The 14,042-nt window shown below is 36.2% G+C and overlaps 1 protein-coding gene across 3 annotated transcripts in view; it reads right to left on the bottom strand.

Annotated features, from left to right (window-relative positions):
* Positions 1–14,042, bottom strand: part of SEMA5A (semaphorin 5A) — a 314,328-nt gene that overhangs the window by 40,003 nt on the left and 260,283 nt on the right. The gene's annotated exons all lie outside the window — the stretch shown is intronic.

Genomic DNA, 14,042 nt, shown 5'->3' with positions numbered 1-14,042 from the left:
TAAAATGTAATCCTATACAAGAATCTAGATTATCTAAAGTGGAAGTAAATTGGGAAATTTAATTTAGTTTTCACAGGCTTCACTACGTTGTGACCTGCAAAGAATTGGACCCTGAAATCCCAGTTTCTTGGATTCATCCATTTCTATCTAGTCAATGTGCCTTTTCCTGAATTTAGCAATAGGAAATATCTACAAACAAATTTTATTTTGCTTTGTCTGCTCCCATGGAACAAGAACTCCACAGGTTGCTAAATGTGTAATTGTGAAACAAGAAGAGGAGAAAAAAGTAAAAGCTGCAGAACCTGTAATCATGAGATTGAGGATTAAGCAGCAAGATGTACTCCTACAGGGAGAAACGGCTCCTGCCCTTCATAGGGCAATTTCAAATTGAGCACAGTGACAGAGTAGCTCTGGAAATAAATAAATAAGTAAAGCAGGAAAAAAATTGTATTTTTCGATCCACATTATTTAGAACCAAGTTTTTAAGATTCTTATTCATTTGTTCATAGACATTTATTATATGATTAGTACAGCAGAAGTTACTGCTTATATCCTCCTATGGGCAATCATTATTTTTATTTCCTGCAACTACACAATCTTTAGGTTCAGTTGAAATTTCCTATTTTAAGCTGGAGGCAAAAATTCACCTACCAGTAACTGATACATCAAAACAGATTTGAGAACATGAAATTATTAACTTCCTCTGAATTCAAACAGTTCTCAAACTGCAGCTTCTCTCATTTATCTGCTGTTTTCTTTTATTCTTTCCCCCCCTCCTCTCCCCTTTAAAGATTTATAAAGTGTTTCATACAAAAAATGGAATCAAAATTTGAGAGCTAATGTTAGAAAGAGTTGAAGTCTGGTTTTACTCTGCTTACTTTCACATTCTTACTTTATCTTTCATTCCAAATAATTATTTAAATGGTATATAAATTGCTAGAAAAAAAATCCTATAATGTCACCACTCCTGAGGTAACACTACAAATGTTAGAGCAGCTGCTAAATTACAAATGCTGTGAACTTTGGCTCAGAGTTGCAAGCCAAAACCCAGGAGCCGCAGCAAAACCCAGAACTGCTTGTTGAAATGAATTAAACTGTGCAAATATTTAAATCCACCAAAATTGGATTCTGTCACACAAATGAAACACTGGAAGATTTTGATCATCTACACCTTATCATGAAGACAGCAGAAAATGAATTTTCAGCACTTTTGAAAATGAAGCTACTTAGTAGGTAAACTGAGTATGGACTTGGAAGCCTGTAGAAGGTATAATTTTAGCAAAGTATGGCTACCAGATCTCTTTCCAGCACTTGATGGATTGTTTTTATCTCCAGAAACTCCAGATATTATCAATAACCAATTAGGAGTTAAGACAAGAAATATACATTGGTGTGCCTATGAACATCCATGTCTTTGTAGCTCAAAGGCCAACGCCACTCTTCTATAAACGAGTAAAAGGGAAAACACAAACATAAACTGCTCATTCTCCTTTCAAGCAAAATTATTCTCTTTCTAGATGGTGATGGAATAGAACAGCACCTGTGGAAAATGGTTATAGCAGGTAGGTTTAAAAAATATATATGCTATAAATCTCGTTTTCAGGCCTTGACCCAGGCAAACTGAAGCAAACAGTAGCATAACTGAACTTAAAGTGCACTTAAGTGCAATTTAATACTTTATCACACTGCAGATACCTGCCTCTCCCCAGGGCAGAAGCTGCAACAAAGCTGCCAGAAGTGATGTCTGTCATTGCCTCTGCAGTCAAATGTACAAACACAAACCCATCTTCAGTCATAGCTTGTAATCACTTGGACAGGGAAGCACAGCAACTGTGATGCAGACACGTTTGCTTCTGTCAACTGGGAAAATGTGACCTCTAGCAAAGGGGGGCAGCTGAACTGTGAGCTGCTTGAATTGCACCCGCACCTGCCAGAGCCGCTGGCTACCTGAGCAAAAAGTAAGAAAGGAGAAGGCAATCCAGATGACAGCATAACATTTTACAGGTCGCTTGGTGGAAAAAAAAGAAACACAGGTACGCATATATGAAAAATGTCTCTAATTGTGATAATAAATGTAAGCTTGGACTACCTACAACATTCACAAGTTCGTACTTTCCTGGTCAGTAATTGCAATCACACAGACAAACAAACAATTATCCATCCTTCTCTTTCATTTTACCAGTGTTGAAGAATCTATATCCTTAATGTCAGATACATATCTTCTACTTTCATGCAGATGTTTCAGATCCCCTGCGGCTCCTCAAAAAGCAACACGTGTCCCTGTTTGTCCCTGTTTAGTCAAATATGAATCTGGCCCTTGATTTCCCCAGTGCAGATTGCAATAAAACCCTGTGCCAGCAGGCACACGCAGACAGCAGCAATCTGTCCTGGGCAAAGCATGGGACCCCACTCCCAGGGATGCATGCAAAGCACATCTCCACCTTCTGTGAGACTTACACGCTATGATGGATTTCCTCTGGAAAGAAACCAGGACTCTGAAAAGACAGCGATGCGCAGAAACCATGCAACAGTGTACGAACTGAGCGGGCATGCATTTTTTGCAGGCATGTCAGCACTTAATCTCCTGTTGATTTATATAACTGCCTCATGCTTTCCGTTTAATTTGCAGAAATCTAAGAATCACCAGCTAAATCAAGCCCTTTTGCACAACAATCTATTTTTAGCTTTTTTAATATTTTCAGTTTTATGTAGAGTTTGTTTACAAAGCGCTTAATTTGTCCACGTTGTATTTTTGGAACTCTGCGGTTGCAAATAAAATACTTCTTTTGATCTACAGCCAATTCCTGGTAAGACAGATGTTTCCAAAAAAGAAACACAACCCAACAACCCAGTACTAATTGGTTGTTGACTTCATACTATTCTGTTTCCAGTATGAGGAAGTAAAAGGCAAGAATAGCTGCGTGCTTCCTTTGCATCTCCTCACATATGAGCTGTTCTACTGCTGGCATCACCCTACCATAAGCCAGATGAGGCTTTAATTGACACAGTCTGTATGTTTCTGGTCAGAATATAGCACAGCCTGTGCTCTGCTGCTCTGGGGAAATTCCTTAGGTGAGGACTGAAGCTGTTTTATTTTACACCTTGTCTGAAGTCTCAGAAAAAAGGCTGAGCTCTCTGCAGGGGAAAGGTGGCATTGCTAAAGGCAATCCAGCGAGAAGGTTAATCAAGAAAACAAAAGGAGGAAGTGATTATAGATTGTACAAACATAGGAATGAAAACACTGTGGCAATGAAAATAAACTGACTCAAAACAGAGTAGTATGGCTCCCCAGTAAAATTAAATCAAAGTGTGCTTCAGATAGAGCATTGTATGGGTTTCAGCATACTGATTGTATAACAGCAACATTCTCTCTTCACAAAAAACTCATGGGAGATCTTAAAGAAAAACATAACCGCTTAATGCACACACAGGATTCTTCACTTCTCCTCATTCTCAGTAATGCTCATCTCAAGCCTTGACCCAAAACAAATTCCCAATTCCTATCTCAAAAATCACCTAAATTCATTTATGAGGAATTAAAAAAAAAAAAAAAAAAAAAAGATGAGAAAGGATTGATTTACACTATAGTGATCAAACTGGGGGAAAAAACCTCAATGAATGTCACATACAGAAATTCTTTAACAGACTAGAAAGGAGGCACAAATAGATACAAATTATGAGAGCTGGCTTAAATGCCAAAGACTAAACGATTTAACAGTGATGGATAGCTTCAGGATAATGAAGCTGCAGACTACTACTGAGTAGTAGTGTTGTGTTTGTTTATTAAAGCAGTATGTAGACCCACATTAAATTACTGGAAAAGCAAGGACACTTTATGCCTTTTTCTGTAATTCCTAGCAATGTGGAGAGGACTGACTGCCAGTAACAGTGTAAACATGGCTGGAATACACAAATCAAACTCTCAAGACTGAATTTTAGGTCAGAATGAGCACTCTGAATATAAACTGTAGACTTTGCAACAAGGGTTTTGTTAGACATCTCAGTAAGCATACCATCAACTCTTTGGCATTTTCAGGCCAATGACATTAGTAACTGAAAAAGTGTTAGCTAGCCTGCAAGTTGTTTTTTTTTTTATAGGAAAATAATAAGTATTTTATATTCACATTGTGCTCCTAAATTAGGAATGTCAGGCCTTTCACATAGAGTTCTGGCTTATCATACAGAGCCCTGAATACAGTTTGCTGGGCACAGCACTGGAACTAGTCTATGTAAGACCTTCATGCTGTGCAGTGAATGGAAAGAGATGGAAACTCACCCATGAAATTCCATTTAGGGAAGGATGCAAAAGGCAGCTCCACATTGTCCTTTCGGAAAACTGTAGCAACGTACTGTTGTCTATTTGTTTTCCTCAGAAAAGCTAGTTAGAGATGCTTTGTTTTTCCGCTGATATAAGATCCACAGTAAAATTTTTCATCATAATGCAAAGTTCAGAGAAAGAAATCTTTCTTGCACGTACCTAGCAACAAGGTAATGCCAATAGAAGCAGTAATGGTAGAAAGCAGGAGAATATCAAGGCAATTGTCTAGAGCGAGTAGGATGGGTAACCTGCTTTGTTTTTTTTCCCCATAAGGATCTTAATAGAAGAATTCTGAAGGGGGAAAAAGATTAACCTGAAGATTCATGTGTTTGGCAAGAGTTTGAGGATAAAAGTGTAAAGACAGAAGCAGCCTGCAGGATCTCAGGCAGATGGAAGAACAGAGATGACAGAATGTCATTTTCAATAAATTCTTTGAAACACAGAAGAAAATTATCACCAGCCTTAAAGGGAACACTCAAATGCTTTCTATTTTTTTTATTTTTATTTTTATTTTTTTTTAAATGCCAACTAATTTATCTATTTATAGTGTTGCAGTTTTTAAAAGACATATAAATGGTTCTAAAGCTTTTATTTTTTCAGTTTGGTAATTCAAAAATGCATGTAATGTGGAACTTGGTTTTGGTCACAGTGTAGAAACTCTTAAAATATTTTTCTCCTCAGCAAGACTTAAGCATTTTAGTAAACACTTATTAGCAATGATGAAGTACAGAAGGTGAAACCTGTATCATGTGCAGATAATTCTTGGTTATAAAAGCAATCACTGAATGACCTACAAGCTCCGTGTGTTAAGGGTTTCAAATATAATATGAAATCTAACAGAAGTATTACTGTGCCAGTAGAGAGGCATAAGAATGATACCAAAAGGATTTCAGCAAGGAGAAATAATACATGTAAGTTTACTAGACATTTAAAAGTGTAAAAAAAAAAAAAAAAAAAAAAGCACATCAACATGCTACTTTCTTATTCTTAAGATCTAGTATTGCTTAGATGCATTATCTCAGTACAAATGTTTTGACACAAAACCCCCTTTAGTGTGGTGAGGTTTTGTGATTGTTGTTTCTTTTGTTTTTGCTTTAACTTTTCATACAAACAAAATAATTTTATAATTGTTTTTCCACCTAAGATTGTATCAGTTTCTCTCCAGATTTGGATGAGTCTGCGGGAAGTCACAGCTTTGAAGCTGCTCTTCCTTGAACTGCAACTGATTCAGGCAAGACATTTCTAAAGTTATGAAAGTGCTTTTTTAAGCCATATGACAAAGAAAAATGCTAATATGACTACATTATGGGATGACGAGTCTCTGATTTGAAAATTGGAAAGTTCATTACCTTCTTGCTTTGGAAGAATCTGTGGTGGGTGAATAATTGTTTTATTTCTGGAGTCCTTGTTTAAAAACCAAAAGAACTACAATCTGACACAGCATGGCTTTATCATACTCAAGAGGGAACAGACATTTCATTTTGTGCATGGAAACGTTTCAAAGAGCTTTTAGGTAACACTTGGCCCCAGGAGCTATAATCATATGCCTGCTCACATCTCAAACAACATGAATTATGGAAAATGCAACTTATTTTTTTATAGGATTCAATGATATTAAACCTCAAAGAAATGAAATCACACAGTATTTCAAGTCAAATGAGAACGCCTTCAGATACTTCACATTCCCGTCATTCCTTTTAGCAGTTTAGCCTCAGAAAACATGTTGTAACATGAGAGAAAACTGAGATACAGAGCAAATCTTGTGCTATGATAGTAACAGATTTGATAATTACATCTTAATGTTGTGTATTTATTATACATGCTTGTGTGAAAAAGTCTCCAGCTTTCTATTTTTTCCTACCAAGAACAGGAAGGACAAGCGGGTGCAGAGATTGGATACATTTCTAACAAAACAAAGCAACTCTTCGCTGGGGGGTCACACAGATTTTCCACAGAGGCCAAGTTAGGAATTCTTTTAATGAGGTCCCATGTGTCCCTTTTATGCACTGGAGATCATTCATTTAAAAAAAAAAAAAAATTATGCACAGGAGTTTAAGGGAAGCAGTAAGAAGGAGAGCAGTGTATTTCAACTGTATTTTAATAGAGTGATAAACATAAGGATCTAGCTTAGGGGAGTTTTTGGTTAGAACACCATGTTAAGATGATGCAGCCTTATCAATACAGTGTATTTTATTTCTGGTAAAAGAAAAAGTAGATGTGCGCCTGTGTCTGGAATCAAACACAGTGAGATAGGAATCTATGATGACTGTATTTGATCAGGGGACTAATCTACTCAACAATTAAATACGAACCACAGAATAGTCAGGGTTGGAAGGGAACTTAAAGACCATCTGGTTCCAACCCCCTGCTGCAGGCAGGGTTGCCACCAAGTAGACCAGGTGTGGCATCCACAGCTTCTTTGGACAAATTGCTCTAGATACAGTCCATTTCCTCTTCATGAGGTATTTGCTCTTACATACAGTCTGAATCTACTGTCTCAGTTTAAAATAATTTCCCCTTGTCCTTTTACTGCACTCCCTGATAAAGAGTCTCTCCACCAACCACTCTTCTCCTACAAGGACCAAAAATAGCATATGTATCTTTATTTGCCTGTGGGACAAACATCAAGAATGAGAAGCTCATAACATAAGTGTTTAATTTATTCAAGTGGAAATGAAGTGTACCGTATACATTCCAGAAGCAGGGGACTATTTCAAACCAAGGTCCCTATCACTATTTGAAATAGGATTTCTGAAATGGTGTTGTAAACACTGAGGAAATCATAATATTTAATTGAAATAAATTGAATTAAACTCATTACATTGAAAATCCAGTGTGTTTTGTTTTCTTTTCCCCTGAACAAAATGTACAATCCAGCATTCCAGCATAATCCATTTGAAATCTAGTTACTAGTTAATCACTAGCTTGTTTCCTAGCTTTGTAACTCAATAAATATGAAGCCACCATTATTTCTAACAGGCCACAGGATTTAACAACTTTGGCTTTGGCTTACTGACTTGTTGGGCTTTTTCTGTGCATTCCTTGGTCTGTCTGGAGATTCATTTTTTTTGTGTGCAATAACAGTTATCTAATGACAAGATCTCTATTATCTACTTTGCATTAAATGCTCATGAATTTTGTATAATTGCATAATGTCTACAGTAATATATGTTTTGTAACTAATAGGTATTCGTAACAGGTAGTTACAGTGGGCAGGATGAACTAAACTCTGTAATAAAATGGCACAGAGGGTCATCAGAAGCTTGGAAAGAACAGGCCCAGGACAAGACTTTGCAGCCCAGAGGCTGATAGCAACAACTCACCAATGCTTAATAACTGGTCATTAAAGAATGCAACCTTCAGGGCAAGGCAAGCCTAGTTACTCCTGCCAAACTTCAGAAATAGCAAAGATAACAAGGAGCAAGATAACAAGGAACAAGCATCCAATGTAAGTTAAACGCAATATATAAAGTAAACTCAGATTCAATATGGGCTTGCAGAGTAACAAGTAATAAGCAAAGTATAAAGCCTGTCAGCAAGCACCAGAATGATCCCAGCTAGATACTAAAGTCTATCAACATTACACTTCTTTTAAAGAACTTGAGTACTAACCTGCTGCCATTTATCCATCTACAGACTGAAACTGGCGTCCTTAACACCTACAGGGGCAGCGGAGAGCAACAGAGAAAGGGAAAGAGACTAAACAAGTTCGTACATATCTTGTTTGTATATAATTTAAAGTATTTGTTTTGGCTGCTTTGATTTATGAATATTAAGAGTGCAATCAGATTAACAATAAGTTATTGGCTTTCCATGAGCGGTGCACTCCTTTTTGCCTGTCACAGGATCATGAATGCAACAAACTGGTGGTGGTTCAAACAACCTATTCTCTTCTGTTCAGTTACTATATTACGATATTCTAAAAATAACAATAAAATGAGCCAATAACAACAACAAAAAACAAACAAGCAAACCCCACACTGTGTGTACTGCTGAAATTTCATGGTAAGAGGTGTTAGTAAAAATGTTCTTTCGGTACTATTTTATAATGTACAGGCTTTTCTGTTTTCCTGTTTATAAATTTTTCATTTTCCTCCCTCAGCACGTAGTATAACAGTTGTCTTGCTGTGAAAATAACATTTTCCTCTTGTAGCTGCTTTCCGAATCTTATTTCTTTTTGTCTTACACTGATACTATCAAATGGTTTTGAATTTTTGAGGATATGAATACTTCATAATCAACTGCGAGTAACTTTAAATCCCATTGCATAAAGCCACACTCTGCTATGATGTTGCTCAGCTTTCTGACTATGATTTGCCAGCTTTCTGACTAGATCTTAATTTTTCTCTGCAGAGCTTTTTGTAACATTTAGATCAGGTCAGAAGTGCTTAACAGATGTGAAACATCAGATATTAATCACACTTGCTTGAAAAAAGACTTGAAGAATGTCCCCAAGCAAAAAACTAAGTTCAAAGCACCTTTTAATGAGTATTTTATCCTCCTTGTTATCCAATTTTGATATTATCATCAGTGCAGGAGGGCACCTCTATCAAGGCATTATTTTCACTGTTGGCCCAGAATTAACTCTATCCTTACACCATAGAACCTCTTCCCCCTTGTCTGCTTTACAAATGCAACGACACTGTCAGAGCAATAAAATATGGGCTTGTAAGAACTAGGAAGATAAGCAGTTTAAATTATAAGAAACTCAAGTGTAAATAAGAAAGGCCCCCGTGATAAGTCTTGTATTTGTGAAGCATTCATTGGCGCCCTTTCACAAAGTTCCTTTACGTAGGCAATGGTACACATCATTTTAAAGTGGGAAAGTTCAGCAATCAGTCTGGATGCTCTGGACCTCAGCCTTTTTGTGCTCCCATTCCTAAATTGTAAGGTGGGAACTAAGGAACTTTTCAACGTCATAGGATATATATATTTATTTTTAAAATTTCAGCTGTTCACTTGAAACAGTGCTTTGGCTTTCTGATGAAAATTAGGATCCTCTATGCTGAAATAAACATAGAGACATAAAGATGCTGACATATAAGAAGAGTTCCTACGTTCTAGAAAGTCTTAAATGCTTTGATAAAGTAAATAAAGTTACAAAATATTAAATGCTTCTTGAAAGTATTAATTGATGTATTGATGCTTAACTTTTTACACAGATGTAGTTTGCTTTCTTATCAGTAAATTAATTAAAAGCATTTGCTGATATTTGGTCTAAAAATTAACACTTTTATGAATAAGCATAAGAAACTTCCAATAACATTTTGTGAAGCACTACTAACATTGGGTTTTTTCCTTCATTTTTTAAGAACAGAATTCACTCTTTCTGAAGGTCACGACAGTGAAATACTTTCCAAGTACAATGAGAGACATATTACCATTACCTGAATGTTAATCGCCATGGATAACTCAAAAGAAAAAATAAACATTAAAAAAAAAAAAAAGAAAGTTAAAACATGAGGTCTCTCATGAAATACTATATAGTTAAGTTTTAAATTTGCATGGATCACATTTATGCTGTTATTATCCTTAGAACAAGTATTGGAATGCTTGAGTTTGAAACTTCACAGAAGAGAGCTACTCAAAAAGATCAGATTTTGTTTCTCAGTATTTGAATACGTTTATTAAAGTCTGAGACTGCTGCAAATCAGAGAATGCACCGGACCTCACCGTCAATGTAATTAATGAAAATATTAAAGAGTATCAGTCCCAGCACTGATCTCCCCGTGAAACAGCATTCATCACTGATCTCCATCCAGACATTCAGCCATTAAACACACCACCACTCTCTAGACTTGATCCTGCAGCCTAGTACAGATTAAACTACATCAGACACTATCATTTGTTTCATCTGCTTCCTCTTTACCAGTACACATTCTCCAGGCTTATTTTTTATTTCCAAGTCACTACAAAAAAAGCAATTTTAAAATGCATTGAGAATTTCTTCCCTTAAATCTCATTTTTTTAAAAAATAATTAAATCTTTGAACGTGCACTGCTTTCACTTAGACACAGCTTAAGGGCAAATAAATGGGGATATCATAATTCAGAGAACAAGAAAATGCCCTTTCAGTAAAACAGGGGTTACAGTTTGTAATAATTAGAAAGATTAGCACAGCTAGGATGGCACTACAATTGGAAAGATTGAAGCAGATGAGATGGTATTACAAAAGGAAAGGTGCTCACCCATCTCCAAAGATCTAGGCTTGCAGGAAGAACTCATCAAGGGAAGGATCTCCAACCAGAGATCCTTTCCCGCTGGCAGCCAGCCCTTAAACGGGGTCTTAGAGAAGTGCAGCCAGGCTCCACTCCTTCTAGTCACACAGCTGAATTGCCTTCACCTGTGCTCCCATGGCTGACCTGCTCCTTTCCCCAGGTGATCAATCAGTGGTTCAGTCCGTGACTCCACAGTTCCCCTACACGGTTAATGTTACTTAGTTGGTGATCTGAAAATAATGTCATTGTTGTTGAATAAGTTTTTTGAAATAAACCTTTAAGTTTTCTGATTTATTTTTTTGTTTCCTTGTTTTGGTCTAATATGCATATGCAACCTGGAATGTTGTCATTATGATTCAAAATCGTGTTATGCAAGGCTTTTGGTTATAGTTGGGCTGTACAGGACTTTCAGTAACTGAAATGCAAGTTCTATTTGCAGTAATTCATAGCAGTCTTTTTCACTTTGCTACTTTTGATGAATTAAATGATCCCAAGCTCATGCAATGATGAACACTGTTCAAAAATAACAGAAGAACAATACCATAAACTAAGCAACTAACTGATGCAGGTAAAGTCATTCTTTCTATAAATCACCTTTCTACTACAAAATGGCTTTCAAGAACACAAGATGAATGTGAATTCTCTAAGGAAGATCCTGACTCCAGCATGAGTTATAGGGATATTCTATTCAGTCAAGTTAAAGCTTAAAAATTCTTTTAAACATTCGACAATCAGTTTTGTGGCCTATTCTTCAGTCTCCTTTACCTCAGGCAGCCATCCAGGCAAACCTGGATTAAGCTAATCCCCAGCATTTAGGTCTCTCCATATGGCTCTGCTCTCAGTTCTCCCTGAAAGCTCAGAATATGCTCAACTATCAGGTACTTCCTGAGAATATACACATTTACAAAATATATATTTTGAAATGTGCATTTAAAACCAAGAATATGTCACAGATTTATCTGCATTTATATGGATATATAACTTGCCTGTCTAGTTTCAATAGTAACAGAAAGTTGGACTCCACCATTAGATTTGAATTGAAAAGTTTTAGAGGTGGTCTTTAAAGGCCAGTCTGCTTTTATGAGGTTAAAAAAAAAAAAGTCTTCTGACACAGTATAAACTCTACAGAGTTAAACTTCTAAGGGTTTTCTACCACAGCATAACTGTACCACTTCCTCATCTGCATTTCAAAATTCACATCCAGAAAACCCTGAAAACTAAGCTTAACTACATTTAAAAATATACAGACATATGGTTTGTTAACTTTAATTAATGGAATCAAAAAAGCATGCATTCATTTATGAAAAAAAGGCCTTTCTTCATGAACTTGTATAATCTCTCCACCACTTAAAAAAAAACAACAAACAAACCACAGAGCACTTAAATTCTTTCCAAGGAAAATGTAGGGAAGGAATCAATTGGAAAAGCTTTGTATTCAAAATCATCTGTGAAGCATCAAAGTTATGTTTGTTGGCATCTGTGCTCCAGCTGTGGGGTTTGGAGCTTTTTATTTTTTTAATCACGTTCCTTATTCCAATGAGTAAATACTTGATTTTGTGCACTTACAGAGTTGGAAAGTGAATTCATTGGGGATTCTTCATACTACCACAGCCTCTAATGGCGTCTAACTAAAAGAATATGGCAACTTGAAATCTTCATGGCACATTTAACTGATCTTTGTAAGTGAAAATTGTACAGTATGAAGTTGGAATTGAAAAAAAAAAAAAAAAAAAAAAAGTCTTGGTTATACTCATTAAACTGTGTAGAGAGAAAAAGATGTCAGTCAACAAACAAAAGCCCCTAACATCCAAATAATAAAAAAGTTATCTGATGATTATGTTAACTACTTCTTTGATTGCTAGGATTCCATTTATGAGCAAGTCCTTATCTTTACTAAAGAGCAGTCAGAAATACAAAGTCAGAGGCCAGATATCCCTTAAATCGAAGGAAAACTATGTTGCCTTTTGGATTAGGCCCTGTTTTAGAAGACACAAGCAAACACTAAAACACTTTATGATTCCATATGGAGTATAATATCATTCTGAAGAACGACAAAAACTAAAAGGTTTATTTGCTTCATTGCTTTAAAAAAATATGGGCTCTGAGTTCTCATGCTTGACCTTCTTTTAGCCAGCATAAGCTTATCAGGGCAGAAATGTAGTTGGAGCTTTTGGGTTTATGTGTTTTTGAAGTGTAATATAATTATTGCCCAGTTTAGAGGTTCCAAAATGTCTCCCCACAAGAATACGCTGCCTTTGACAATGCAGTTTAGGTTCCTGCTTTAAGTGTCCACGCTTAAGAAATACAAATACTGTGAAAAAAACACATTATTTTGGACAACTAGCTCTTCCCAGATGAACAAAAAAAGATTTTATCTTTGCTGCTTTCTGCTTAAGAGGTTCTACTCAATAAAAATATTAAGGGACTAGTTCCTGACTTTTTCTCTATAGTACAGAAGAACTAAGAAGACAGCTGTGAGTTCGGTACATCTACTGATGAGGGACCTGAACCAAGGTCATGAACTAGTGCGACAGGGACATCATAGGCACTGCATTAAAGCAGAGAGCAAATGTTTACTGCCTATGAAAAAATCTCAGAAAGCACAAAAAAACCCAGCAGAGCTAAATAGCAGGGAAACAAAGGTCTTTAAAAGTATGAAGTCACTCTTCAAAAAGCTTCATTTGTTTACAAATGAAAAATGAATAAAAGAATATTGAAATCTGCATATTCTATGTAAAAACTCAATTAGAGAGGCCAGAAAAGAATTTAAGGAGGAACTTGAAAAGTCATAAAAGATAAAATTCAATGCTATTTGAAATATATTAAGAACAGAAAAATTGCTAAAGAATGTTAGCAATATGTTATAAAAGCATACAAAGGGCATTTCGAAAAGGCAAGATCACAACAAAGATTATTCGTAATTTTTATATGTTGAAGATGTTACGGAATCAACACACACAATAAAAAAAATAAGAAACAAAAATATCACTGAAGAATATAATTAAGGAAACAGTAGTAACTAAACTAGTGGCACAGTCTTTTGCTTAGAAGTCCCTTCTCAGCTGAGGCCAGGAAGGTGATCAATGTGGCATCATTTTTGAAAGACCGCAGAAAAGATCAAGAGAACTGTAAAAGAACAAGCATGACAACTTGATTTGGCAAATTATGGGAAATTATAATAAACCATGAAATTAGTGGACATATGGACAAATATAGAATAGAATCTTTTGAGTTGGAAGGAACCCTTAATGGTCATCTAGTCCAACTCCCCTACAATGAACAGAGACATCTATGGCTAAATCAGAATGCTCATAAAGCCATCCAGCCTGACCTTGAATGCCTCTAGGGATGGAGCATCCATCAGATCTCTGGGTAACCTGTTCCAGTGCCTCACCACCCATGTTATAAAAAACTTATACCCAATCCATGTTTCCTCTCTTTTAGTTTGGAAACATTTGCCTTGTCCTGTCACCACACACCCTGCTAAAGAGTATGTCCCTTTCTTT

Source organism: Lagopus leucura, unplaced genomic scaffold (genome assembly GCF_019238085.1).
Source record: "Lagopus leucura isolate 7727_CA_CO unplaced genomic scaffold, USGS_WTPT01 Super-Scaffold_100002, whole genome shotgun sequence".
NCBI lineage: Eukaryota > Metazoa > Chordata > Aves > Galliformes > Phasianidae > Lagopus > Lagopus leucura.
This window is presented reverse-complemented; position numbering and strand designations above follow the sequence as displayed.